Raw genomic sequence first — 14,357 nt, 5'->3', positions numbered from 1 at the left:
GTATACTGATGAAATAAGATCGCCAAGCTTAAGTGTTTTGTGTTTTTTTAACGTGTGAGCTTAATGACTAAACAAAACAATAAATGATTTATGATAATATCAAGTCTTATTCCTATTTTGGTATTTTTCATTTCAGGATTTTTAGCTCCGAGTAGCAAAGGACCGGAGAAACTTTCTAGTAATGAATCATGTATAGAACCAATAGGCGACGCTTGATTACAATTTAGAATCCGCTATTATATGTTTGCTCTATCGATCCACATGTATAACAACAGTAAATAGTGACAGCAGAATGTAAGACGGCAGAATGTAAGACAGCAGAATGTAAATATCAATCGGTTTAAGCTTCTATCGATCAAAATACGATATTACAAACTGAGAGAGTTTGATGTGCTCCAAAATCACTAAGTTATGAGCTCATGCATATGAGCACAGTGTTATAAACACTGTAGCTCATACGTATCACACTTGATACGCATGAACTCATACACACGAGTCCTCATACGTATGATAAACCAGTGTACATATGAGCATATTACAAGCTTTGAACTATTAAATAAACCAATACAAGATCAAACAAACTAACATGTAAACATATATATTACAATGAATGCCATACAAGAAATGTAATAACAAGAAGGCTATGTCTCACCGGTTATAAAAATTATTTAGTGATGGTTTATTTGAAGTCTTAATATAAACAAAAATATTTATATAATTGGTAGTGGCGATTCCATGATTTGATATGTATTTATAAACGATCAACTTTTGAATTTTGAGGTTGAGGTTTAATATAAACAAGGGGTCGGTGATAAAAGGTTAACATTAAGGTTATATTTGGACCCTCATACATCTAATCTTGTTGGTTGTTACCTCTAATCTCATGTACCAAAAAGGGTCACTAAAGCTAAATTAAAAGCATTCAAGTTGGATTGATTACCTTTGTTTTCTTTACACCTTTGAAAACACCCACAACTACTGGAATTGACAGGGGTTAATCAAAGAATTTGTTTTTTTGTGTGAAGTTTCTGGTTGATTATCAAAAAAGAAACAGTATCAGTGAATTAAATTTAAAAGTTTAAAACGGCAAACTTTAAGGTTGGTAGGATCGAAAATAATAAAACGGGTTACAAATTTAATAAAAAAATAAATAAATATAAAAAATGGGACAAAATATGCTACCGAGGCCGCGTATTGACACGCACGGTTAATCCACTAAAAACAAATTTCACTTCTTGTTTGAGAACACGTATGTCTCTAAGAGTACAACAACAAAGTTCATAGTATTACCGGGGTAAGCCACCAAGCCTGAATATATTAATGCACGTTCAAATTAATGTTTTTGGGTGGGTAGGGGGAAAACACGCTTGTGTCGACCTCACAGGAGTGTCCCCTCTTGTTAGGATTAGGGACACTGGATTTGTAGCAGGCCAGGCAGCATTGAAGGCAGCATCGGGCAAGGTTGCTAAATACGAGAGAGCTTGTTTGGAGAATCAACACGTGTTTATCCCCTTCGCCTTTGACACTTTTGGTTTCTTAGCTCCGGATGCCGTGGACCTTTTGAATAGGGTTCAGAAAGTTGTGTATAGTAACGTATCAGCCCATAAGAATCAAAACTTTGTTTTTAGTCGGATTGGGTTTGCTATCCAAAAGGGGGTTGCGGCGCAGCTTGTTGCCCGCTTACCTGCCACTTCATTGTAAATCGTTTGGATGTTTCTATGAAATATAAAAGGAGCCAATTCTTTCAATTAATGTAAAAAATGTGTATATCTGAATGTTCTTGAGGAGCATATATACAAAGTCTCACGAAAAGTTCTAGTTACTCTAGGAAATAGGAATTATTAAAATAATGCACACCTTAGTAATATTATTGACATTGAGAACCAACAAGAAACTCGTTTAAATGTCGTTAATACACACGTGTTAAGTTGTATTAAATTTAATACAATTAAACTCGTTTGATGTTTCTGTTTAATTTGAGGCATTAAACATCTCTAAAACCTTAGTTAAATAGGTTTATTTTCAACTTCATCAGTGGCGTAGCTAGAAATTTTTTCTTACGGATTCGGAAAATTTTGAGGGACGGACGACCGATTGTTTATTACTTAGATTTGGGTTTTCTGCGGGTTCGATGTTGAAATGTCTACGGGTTCGATGTCAAAATACACTAATATATAACACTAAAACAAAATTTTGTACGGGTTCGGCCGAAGCCGTTTCCCTAAAGCTGCCTACGCCCCTGAACTTCATGTTGCGGTGAGAAAACGATTAGTGGCAACAATAATGGACACTGCTTAGGGAGCAGCCACAACTAAGCACTACCAACTATAGTTTTTAAAATATTGTGAATTGTTCCTTCTCTCATTCCAAACCCTTGGTTCAATTTTTACAATGCAAGATAATTAACAAACTACAATTGTATACAATCTTCTATTGTAAATTAAATTAATATTGTACAAATAGTATATCTTAGCGGTACTAGGGCAAACATAGAGACTAGAATTAAACTTGAGGAAAAGTGGCAGTGGGAGAGTCTCTTTGTGAAGATATCAGCATATTGGTAATCAGTAGGTACATAAAGAATGTTAACCGAGCCAACACAACCTTTTTCTCAAACAAGGTGAATGTCAATATTCACGTTTTGGTTCATTGGTGCTAAAAGGGGTTGCTAGAAAGATAGACATCATAGATTTTGTCACAATATACAACAGTTTCTTGACGAACTAGAACAGAAAGTTCAATACGTATCCAACTCGTTTTAGCAACAACATTAGTGACACCATGATATTCAGCCTACGCACATGGATAATGATGCTTAGGATGATCCCTGACGTATTGATATGGGTGCCTCTTCTCACATCACGGGTAATTTAGATAAAATTACTAATCCAAATGCTATTAATTCAATTAATACCATACGAGTCCGCAAACGGTCATTTAATCCCAGTTCTTAGATCTGGTAACACTATCCGCTACCTCTCATTCCAAACTCATGGTTAAATATTTACAATGCAAGATAAAGAAGGGACTACAATGATATACAATCCTCTACTGCAAAGCTAAATACTATACATATAATATACACTAAGGTAGCGTTTTTTATGCATGAATTACAGAAGGAATGGAATAATTTATTGTGTGTGAATGAGAAAAACGGTTTTTGGTTATTCAATGGAATGAGATAATTCATTACACATGGAATCTCATTCCATCAAAAGCATTTCTTCTCACCCCCCTTCTTTTTTTTTTTTCATTACATTCCTCCTTCATCATACTTTCTCACAACTCCACCACCTAACAATAACAACAACAGCCACTACCATCGCCAACAGCACCACCACATGACTGCCACCGCCACCGTCGCCGCCGCCACCAGCTGCCGCCGCCACCACAGCCACCACCATTTTCATCGTAACCACCGCAACCATTGTCACTGCTGCCGCCTGACCATCACCGCCACCACCACTGTCGATGACTGAACACTGCCGCCATCGTCACCCTACCATCACTGCCAATGCTACCACCGCTTGACTGTAACATTTCGGATTTTGCATATTCGTATTTGTTTACCCGATTCGAGAACGTAATTTGAGTATTTTGAATTAATAAAAACTTGTAATTATTAGCAATTAACTTGGTTTAACTTATTTTATATTTACATAACTTTCAGTTATGCCAAATAGTTCTTAAAAAATCTTAAAATGGCTGAAAAAATGCATTTTTTAAACTACATGGACTAAAACTGTCAAAAATCGAAATTTGGTAAAAGTGCTCCTTACCGTAGCGCGAAGGAACAACCCTATGTTCCTTAGCGCCACACGAACCAACAATTTGTGCAGCCAAACTCATTTAAGACACTCGTTTAATGCTAAATCTTTCCTTAACCGGTCCTAAATTATGAAAATTTGAGCTTCAAGTTATTTAATCTAATGTTGAAAAGTGTCTGAGTTCGTTTACTATGATAATTTCATCGAAATATTGGAGATCACAAGACTCGATTGCGTCATCAATGTAATATTCATTTACCTTCATGAATCATGTTCTTGTCCAACTAGTTGAACCTATGGCTATTTAATCAAACCACACATCCAAACCCTAGAATGTTACTGAAATATCATTCCTCCATCGTTTTCCCTTAGCTCCATACTCCAGTTCTAGTGTTTTCATCTTCAAGAACAAGTTGTCGATTAACTTTGACGTTTCCCGACGTTTGACTCGGTTTTCTTTATTATTCTAAGCACTTTCTGAGTAAGTTGTCTTCTGCATTTTTGTAAGTTTTCATCTAAATAACAAAACCCCTCAATAAATTTCTCTGATCGGGGGAGCCTCGGTGGTCAATATGATCCCGACCCGTTAAGGGTATTTTAGAAAACTCATTTAACTTATCAGTTTCTCAATTTTCGGGTCCAGAACTAGCTTTCGTCAAGAAGATTTTTTTATTCACCATTAAATTTTGAGTGTCCTGGTCAAAACCCGACTTCTGACTCGAAGTTCAGATTCTGAACAGTACCAACTCGTTAAAATCTCATATCTTGAGTTTTACACATCCATTAAATCTGATTCCAGTTGCATTATTCTCGGTTTTAATTTTAGTATACTATATTAAAGTTGCAAGTTATTTTGTGCCCGATCAGTCAGCACGTTAATTTCCTCGTTTACTAATATTTTGTTATTATTTCGCCGGCCTAATCTTTAAGGTGAGTAATCACTCCCCTATTTTACCGCTTTTAAAACTGTGTTGGGGACTTCATGCGTACCATATTATATTAACCATATTATTATCTCAATTGCAAATCTTAAATATTGTGTAGTTGATCAACCGAATGCTTACAAGATATTTGCTTATTTGTTTATTTACCGCATTCGGATAGGTCCATCACAATATATCTCATTAAGTATGATCATACGTTGTCTTAGTAGCTAGAGCCTGATTCGCTAGGCAATTGCCAAAGGACACCAAATTACTAGCTTTCTGTGACATTCGTCAATTTTGGGTCTCGAATAGTATTCGTTTTGTAAACTTTTATTATGTAAACCGATCCATTTTGTAAACCAAAGCTTATGTTATAATCAAAATGATGGATTTTATGTTACAATATTGTTTTACACTTGTGTGGTCTTGAAAACATTTATTCCGGTCTTTAAAACGCGTAAAAATCACTTAAAACGAACTTTGGGGGCCGTTTCTGCCAATTTTGAAAAATAAAAAAATATGTCAGCACCCCGTTGCGCTACGCAACGGGGGAGAGGGTTTGCGGTCATGTGGCATGAGTTGTGTCAGATCAGTAAACTCGTTTTTGTTGTTTTGTGTTTGTTTTTTATCCTTTTTGCATGAAACTTCTTGTGTTTAACACCCATATTTAACCACCAACATTACCCTATATATACACAACCATTTCCTTTCATTTTTCCCTACTACATCTCTCAATTCTCTCTCACATAGATTCAAGGTTGTTTATTATTGTGTTCTTGAAGGTTTGACTTCCAAAAGTCAAACTGAGTTTAATCTTTCATTCTAATTAACTTATATAGTCTTAATAACACTTGTTTATGGTTGTACAACATATATAATATACACCCCTTGTTACCTTTGATAGTTGCTTCTCCGGCTCCGGTCGGTGAGGTTTCGGACCTTGTAAGGCAAGGCTTCATGGAGGACTTACGTGGTCCTTGTTATATATTTTCCGCATCTAACACTCTAACTTTATTATTGATTACTAATCATGATTAAACTCTGCTCATTTTAGTTTTTTTACAAGTTCCAAGCTTATGAGTTTGAGGGTCTATGCTTCGGTTTAACCGTAAATAACTCTAAACAGTAAACCAAACTTTGCTTACTAGTTTTTGTTAAATACTTGTTTAAAACATGTTTAATGTTAGATCTTAGTTTATAAAACCATTTTTATGAGTTCCATGGTTATGGGTTGGTAGATTCTAAACTCGGTCTTAATTTAACATCCCAAAATTTCTAAGAATAAATAATCATATATTATTTATTTAAGACCGAAAAGTTTACTTGAGTTAATAGAAAAACAGTAAAATAATAAAGATGGAAGGATAAGTAGGCTAATTAGATGTAACTAATTATGGACAAAAAAGGAAAGATGGGCCTAAGGTCCATGGGATTAAGGGAGTATAAATACCCCTTAAAACCCTAATCCTTTCCATTTTCATACATCTCTACACCATAACCTACACCATCAAAACACACACTTAAACTCAATTCCCGTTTTTTAGAAAATCACCCACAAAGACATAAAGATTCCCGGAGATCTAGCCGTCGGATCGGTCTCAAATTTTAACCGAGTGTTCATGGTATATAAAGGAAGATTTCCACCGATTAGATCGGGACGAGTCGGTTCCCTGGCCGCTTGAATCACTCAAATCGGAGGTCGTTTGATATGGTTTAGAGCATCACGAGTGATTTCATACAAAAACCTCAAATGTACGTTTTTGTTAAAAAGGCTTACTTTTCATGAACGGATTTACATGAAAATTGGTAGGATGATAGATCGGGTCATGATTATTGATAAAGTAATGAACTTGATAATAAACGGGTTAGTTGGTTTGTTTCGGGTAAAACGAGTAGTGTTCGATTTGTGAAAAGGACGGGTAAACGAAGTCGGTTTTGCATGAAATTTAGTAGGATAGTAAATCGAGTATAGCTATACCATAAAGTTGAAAACTTGAGGATTTAAAATGGACTTAACGAATTTATGATTATGCACGGTTCATAAAGGAAACCCTAGATCTAGCTAGAACGTTTTAACACTATAAAGGTTTAAACTTTATGACTAGAACGGGCTAGATCTTGAAGCCGTAATGATGATGGGTGTAAAACGGTCATGAATGGTGGAGAAAAGTGGTTAAAAGTTCATGATTTGAACCATAGAACAGTTAACTGAGCAAGGTAGAAACATAAAGATAGAAAGATGAGCTGAACTGGGGGTTCTCGGCCAGGACTGAGGGTTCTCGGCCAACCCATGCTTTCGGCCAGATATGGGATCTCGGTCAATACGGGTTCTCGGTCAACGCGAGAACTCGGTCAACATGAGTTTTTGGTCCATTGGAGTTCTCGGTGACCTGAGTTCTGGGTCAGAGTTATCGGTAACAAGGGTTTTCGGTCAAACAGGGGATGCCACACCCCGACTTATGGCGTAGGCGTGTGACCAACAGTTGGTACCGGTTTTGTAAATGTATCAGAGTTTAGCGGAAGTCTTTTAAAAGTATTAATATTTTGAAATATTAATTTACTTATAAAGCTTTATTTATTTATAATAAAATATTAATATTTCTTTTGAAACATTTTATTAATAAATCATTATTTTGTAATAATATTTAATTTATTTGAAAAGCTTTTCGGATAATAAATATCCGAGCGTTTTATTTATAAACTTCGTTTGATTTTACGAATCATATTGTTTATAATCTTTTAAATAATTAAATCAATGAGCCATCTCTACCTTGCGAACATCCACTTTATGAATGGCTCCAATTCTTGATACTTTAATCACCTGAAATGTTAGAAAATACGTCAGCGATGTGCTGGTGAATACGCTGACGCTAAAATATTTTCTTTTACTTTATTACCCCTCGAGACTACGCCTGCCTCGGCCCATCTTGGCTTAGGAATAACAATGTTAAATAACACATTTATAAATTCGAGCCTCTACACTAGGTCACCTCAGCAAACACCGCAACGTTCGACTTAGTTAAGTACCCGTAAATATACACGACGGTCGTACTCCCTGCAGGAGAGCATCCTACGACCAAGGGTGGTGCGATCATGCCCATTCATCGCATAGTACCACCTATGTAAGGATCCAGACATACGTATACCACAGCCTGAGGGCTAGGTTCATACCCTTATTTATAACGGTTTTAGGAACACACAGTTCCTTATAAACAATTTCATATTACAAATTGACTCATTTTAAAACAAGTTTAAAAGTTTGGGGGCGTATTCACCTTTTCGCTTTGGGATCGGCTTCAACACCGTCTGAGGGTCTTTCCCTTGCTATCTCGCACCTATAGTACGAGTATAGCCTTCTCTTTTGGATCAGCTTCAATACACTGTCCGAGGGTCTTTCCCTCTTCTTTGTTATCTCGCACCTATAGTACGAGTATAACTTTTTGTTAGTCGGATATACAATCCGGCTTAAAACCTCTAGTCTCTTTTGTAAAATCTTTACCTTGATTTTAATTTCTTTATGAACCTTTAGTTCAAAACATCTTTTCATTATTTTAAACCTTTAGTTTTATTATTTCTTTCCTTCTTTTTCCAAGTTAAAACTCTTTCTTTAAATTCTACGTTTCTTTAAGAAACGTATACTTTTCTTCTCTTTATTACTTAAGAATAATATCATCAACTATATCTACTTTTTACTTTATCTTTTCCTTTTTCTTTTATAATATGTTTGAACCTATAGTCCAAATCATATATCTCTTATTCTCATAATCGGACCTTTAGTCCGTCTACGTTTCCAAAACGTATACTTATACATATATATATATATATATATATATATATATATATATATATATATATATACTTCAACTAGTTTATATTCATAATGCAAACAATGTGTGTATATATATATATATATATATTTATTCATTACTTATTTAAATTATCTTTAAATAATATTTTTATCTTTAGTTATTAATAAAGATTATTTTCATTTATTATTTTATTCTTTTTCTTTTTATTATTATTTAAAATTTTTTAAATAATAATTTTGCTTTACCTATAACTAATAGTTATATTTATATATTTCTCTTTATATAATTTCTTTGCTTTATTTTCTTTTGTATATTTTCGAGGTATAGACTATACCCTTGATCAGGGTCTAAGCCTTTATTATTATATTAATATTTTATTCAGGCATTATGCATACCTTGTTCGGCTTATTATTTTCTAAACTCACAGGCAGCACTTCGACGCCGGCACGTATATCGAGAATCTTGATCAGCACCTCCTTGACACGCAAATCGAGGCACACCGGTCTTCAAGTCTCGTCGGCACGCATTTCGAGGCAGGTTGTCAGGGTCGGCACGTACTTCGAGGCGGAACGTCGGCTCGTCTCAGGTCGGCACACACTTCGAGATGTAACGTCGTATCGTACCGGGTCGACACGTATTTCGAGATGTTGTGGTTGGTACTTGAAGGTATCGTTGGTTTATGGCACGGATTACGAGGTAATATGTCAGAGTTTTTATGGTAACGGAAAACGAGGTGGTCGGTACGTTTATCGAGGTATTTTTTTAGAGAGATGTTAGAGAGAGAAAGAGTGTGAGAAAATGTGTGTGTGAAATGAGAGGCTTGAAGCCTTTATTTATAGACTTTTCCTGGGACCCATCGCGGTACCCTTAATCATGCCATCGCGTACCGCGATGGAGGCATGATGAGTCACGGGTAGGTTTGCCACGTGGCAGACGCGGTGCCACGTGGTGACACGTGGCGAGCCTTATGCCACGTTGTGACACGTGGCAGGACACGTGTCACGGCTTCATGGTTTTATGCCACGTGGTGACACGTGTCAGCTGGTGTGCCATGTGACATGTGGCATGACACGTGTCTGGTTGTCAGACATCGCCATCGCGATACGCGATGGTGTTGTGCCCAAGTACGTCGCGTATCGCGATCGGTCGCGAATTCAGAGTTTTTCATTTTTGATCCTTGGACTTTTTGAACTTTGATATTTTTGACCCGATATTTTCGTGATGTTACAGGGGAACTCGGTCAAACCTGAAATCTCGGTCAACCTGAGTTCTGTGCCTTGAGTTCTTGGCCAAATGGTTCTCTGTGGACTTTGGGCCTGACCAGTTGGGCCCAGGTGCTGTGATGGACAATGGGCCTGAATTGACTAACTTGGCCCATCTATACCAACTAATCAAGACAAACCCAACTTAGAAAGTGCGTTGGTTAACTAAGATACTGACTTAATTAATTATACGGTTGATTAACAAATATATATTTAACAGTTAGACGGGCTCAGTTAAAGAAGGGGATAACGATTAACGGCGAACGCAACAAGATCCGGGTGAGTTTCTAGCCCCACTCATTGTTATATTTTTGGGGCTGTGTGCATACTCGATGTGATTTGTTAACACACTTATCATAAGTGATAACTGTATGCCCTATGTGACATATGTGAACGGTATGTATGATTGCTTGTCGGTACGTTAACGACCTTCGGATATTGCACGTACTGTCAAGTTATATTTATGAATATGAATGCTATGTATAATGTATGAATGATTGTTTGTCGGTACGTGAACGATCTTCGGATATTGCACGTACTGTCAAGTTATAGTTATGAATATGAATGCTATGTATAATGTATGAATGATTGCTTGTCGGTACGTGAACGATCTTCGGATATTGCACGTACTGCCAAGTTATGATTATGAATATGAATGTTATGTATGAACTATGAATGATACGTATGTATGTTATGAATGAATGTAAGAGCTAGAATGGTAGAAAAGGGACTGGACCCTAATAATATCCAAGGCAGAAAAGGGACCGAGCCCTTTAATAATCTCGAGGAAGAAAAGGGACTGGACCCTAATAATATCCAAGGCAGAAAAGGGACCGAGCCTTTTAATAATCTCGAGGCAGAAAAGGGACTGGACCCTAATAATATCCAAGGCAGAAAAGGGACTGGACCCTAATAATATCCAAGGCAGAAAAAGGGACCGGACCCTAATAATATCCGAGGCAGAATAGAATAAAGCAAAGTAGAATTTGAATTATGAAAGTATGTAAGTATGTATGTAAAGTATGTTATGTGATTAACTAGAACCCACTAAGCGTAGCTGACTTTTAGTGTGCACGCAGGTGAGTAGAATGAGACAGCTCGCTTGAGGGAAACACGTGGCATTGAATAAGAGGCTGGCATCGGAAGACTCGAGACGTTTATGGTTAATGTTATGATATTTTGAAAGACAAGATGTTCATTTTAAGACAAGTTATGGATTAATGTAATGTTTTATGGAAAGTTTTTATATTCCGCGTATGTTTTTAATTAACTCTGATATTTAGAACTGTGTTTATGAGTAAATCCAACGTACGAGTGTGTGGCACTGGTAACGTGGCCTTACAAGTTGGTATCAGAGCAAAGTTCGAGAGATTTAAGCATCCTACATGCTTAGACTCTAACAGAGAATGGGATTTAAGTAAGAAAAGAAAGAAGATGCCAGTTCAAGAAAGCCATGTGTCTCTCAAGCAAGCTCGGTAAAGGTAAAGTGTATGGTTAAAAGATGTATGTGAATAGCAGGGATAGGATTAATTGATTGTTTGATTTATTAACTGTTTAAAAGTAGAAACTAGCATAAGTGAAGTCATAAAGGGAAGTATGTAGAACCTGAGGAGTAATGCAAATAGTTAATTACACTTGGCCACTGTCATTAACTACTTACCTTACGAATCATGTGCTAAATAATTCATAAAGTGATAACGTTTGTGTTTCCTTAGAGATAAGATAGATGACTTACAAAGGGACGAGCGTGAGGAGATCGTACTGGACGCTGTGGTAAGACACGTGCCAACCAGAAACCTGTTGAAGAAGGTGTGACAAAGCGATATGCGAAAGCAGTAGGACTTCGACTTTAGGAAGTAATGAAGAAGGATCATGCTTGGAGCTTGTAGTCATGTACACTAAAGGAGTTGCTCAATTTTGTAAATATAATGCCAACAATGTTCGATGAAGCATCAAAGGTAGCCCGAACTAGAGAATCCAAGTGGAAGCAACATGAAAGAAACGGAGATAAGCCAACTAGAATGAGTCAAGACATGTAGTATGCATGCAATAGGTAACTCCATAAGGGAACTTGCTCGGATCCAGAATAACGAAATGAACGATGAGGAAGCGGATATGATCAAGAAGGACGGGTGATTGTCAAGATATCCTAATTGAACATGCATAAAAGGATGAGGCTACATAGTGTAGCGAATATGAATGAAGACGCTAAGAAGAATGTAGTTGGGTACCTGAAACTTTATGGAAGAGACCACTAGCGATACTTTCGTTAAAGTATGAGAATGGTTAAGAATTGTAAAATAGAACTAGAGGGACGCGAGTTCCTTGCTACCCTTTATGATTTACCTTAAGAGAGTTCGATGTCGTTTGGGAATGGATTTGACGTTTGAGTTTAAAGATCGTATAGCATGTAAAAGTAAGTTGATAAGGTTTATGTCATTGGATGGCGGTATAGTGACGATTTATGGTAATAAGGAAAGTTCAAGCCTTAACGTCATTCCGATGATATAAGCTGAAGGTTTGTTAAGGTGAGGGTGCAGTGCCTACCTGGCGTATGTTGTCAAAGCTACGGATGACACGAAAGAAATGAAAGATGTTCATGTAGTGTGTGACTAACCAGAAGTGTTCCCATAGGACCCTCCGGGGTTACCACTGGAACAAAAGGTCGAATTCCAGATAGAGTTAATTCCAGGAGCACAGCCCGTTGCGAAAGCACCACACCGTATGTCGCCATCCAAGATGAAAGAGTTAATGCCCAAACTGCAAGAACTCCTCGACAAAGGTGCTTTAATGTAGAGTGTTTCCCCGCGGGGTGTACCGGTAATGTTCGTGAAGGAGGAAGACGGATTATGGGGATGTGTATAGATTATTGCAAGTTGAACAAGCTTACGGTGAAGAATAGATATTCGTTACCACAAATGAATAATATGTTTGATCAAATGCAAGGTGCGAGTTGGTCCTCGCAAATAGAACTCAGAGCAGGCTATCATCAGTTGAAAGTGAAAGAGGCAGACATCCCTGAGACAACATATCAGACGCAATATGAATACTATGAGTTTCTCGTGATATCATGGATAGACGAATGCTCAAGCAACATATATGGTTATGATGAATAGGGTGTGTCATCCGAATGTGGACAAATCTGACGTCGCTTTTGTTGATGATAATCTTGAAATATTCATGGGATAAGTCCGATCATGTTGAACACTTGAGAGAAGTGTTGGAGACGCTAGAAAAAGAGTAATTGTTTGCTAGGTTTTCAAGGTGTACCATTAATACATGTCATAAGAGTTTGGATATCTCTTCAAGCAGAAGGAACAATATATAAGACAAGAAGATGGGTAAGGATGATAAAAGAATTGTGATTTTGAAATCAAGAATTATCCTGGTGAGGCTAATGAGGTCGCTGACACGCTAAGTCGTAAAGTTGAAGAGGCTATCACGACGATTAAGTTGTATAAATTAGTTAGCACTTCGGATTTCATGAGCGAGATCTGCGAGAAGCAATAGAAATTATAAAGAATGAGAGCAATATGAAGAAGAAAATGAATGAATTATCGGGTTACATAGAGATTTGAAAGATAATACTTATGATGTGAAGATCAGATTTGGTCGCCTGAGGATTCCACGTCATGGATATCTTCGAGGCCAAATCCTAGATGAAGGTCATAAGTCTAGATGTCGGTTATAATGAAGGCATATACTAATAGAAGTGAAACTCTTTAGTAGAAGTCAAATGAAGATGAGTCCATGGTATGTGACAGTTGTGGATAGACATAATACTTTGCCAACACGGATAAGAACAACCACAAGTGTTACGAATGTGGATCCGAAAGTCACACTGCAAGAGAATGCTAGAAACCAAGGACAAAAGGTGGAAAGACATGCAATGAAAGCGTAGATATGGTTTAGACTTATTGAGTCTTGACACAAATGATTAGTGAGTAATTGATAATCATGTGATCATGGAAGGGAAGTCCTCTGGAACGGAAATGATAGAATGGTATTATAAAAGAAGGTCAAGACATACCAGAAACGAAGTCGGTTAAGGTAATTGGTTACGATAGATCAGGCAGCCTAATATGCAACGACAAACAACAATGGATTCATAGGACAACTTGAGGCTTGATTAGTCAAGAAAGAGGGACATGTATCATCATGGACTTCATGATCAAGCTACCTTGGACAGCTATAACTCATGAACCTTACATGTTGATGTGGAGCTGAGAATGAAAGAAGGTATAAGTGGTGAATTAAGGAGTTCTCCGACAAGTTATACAATATATGCGCTCAAGAATTGCAAGAAGTGTTCTCTCTCAAGGAATAGACAAAGAGATTTTTAAGAAGTAACTATTAAGGAGAAACTGGAATGGTTTCCTTTTTGGAATTAATATGTTTTGAACATATTGCAAAGCAGTATATTTGATACAGGTTGTAATTGGAAGGAATGGTCATTCAGTGCTAATATAAAGGACAAGAAAGGAGACCATACTTGTCGAAGTAATATGCACTTGCAAAGCCTGGAAAAGGAAGCGTATCGTAGATGACTTCATGGACAAGCTACCTAAGAAGGCTAAAACTAACTAACATCAC

The sequence above is a fragment of the Bidens hawaiensis genome, unplaced genomic scaffold (assembly GCF_021521415.1).
Source record: "Bidens hawaiensis isolate Kalapana, Puna unplaced genomic scaffold, B.hawaiensis_p1.1 tig00022349_1, whole genome shotgun sequence".
In the NCBI taxonomy this organism is placed as follows: Eukaryota; Viridiplantae; Streptophyta; class Magnoliopsida; order Asterales; family Asteraceae; genus Bidens; species Bidens hawaiensis.
Note: the sequence above shows the minus strand (reverse complement) of the source record.